Source organism: Epinephelus moara, chromosome 21, assembly GCF_006386435.1.
Source record: "Epinephelus moara isolate mb chromosome 21, YSFRI_EMoa_1.0, whole genome shotgun sequence".
Taxonomy (NCBI): Eukaryota; Metazoa; Chordata; class Actinopteri; order Perciformes; family Serranidae; genus Epinephelus; species Epinephelus moara.
Window position 1 is genome coordinate 35105069 of NC_065526.1, and position 489 is coordinate 35105557.

Below are 489 nucleotides of genomic sequence, written 5' to 3' on the forward strand. Positions count from 1 at the left end.
GGGGCGGGGGAGGGGGAGTTCCGCCTCCTCCTTCTTCTTCGTGTTTTATTGGCGGCTGGCAAACCTGCCTTTAAGCGCATTACCGCCACTTACTGGACTGGATCGTGAAGCAGGTTGGCAAGAAACAACATAGAAAAATAAATAAATATATTCTCTCTATTCCTGTTACTCTTAAGTAATCAAATAGAAGCTCGTGTACTTTCCTTGATGTCTTCCCCAGTAGATTCTCCGATTTATAACTGTGCTTATCTTCAGTTAGCCCCAGTGCTTAATTTGTAAAATTAGAAGTAGGGGAACACTTTGGGCCTCTGAGTATGGGGTGCCGTTTATAAAGTGTCTCACGCTGAAAATAACATCAACATTTTGCCACATTTAGCTTCAAACAATGTTTAAAAAAGTATTGTGAATTTTTTAACGTCACCTTTTGCCACATTTACAGCAATATTTGTTAACTTAGAAATATATTAAATAGTTAAATCTAAATATTAA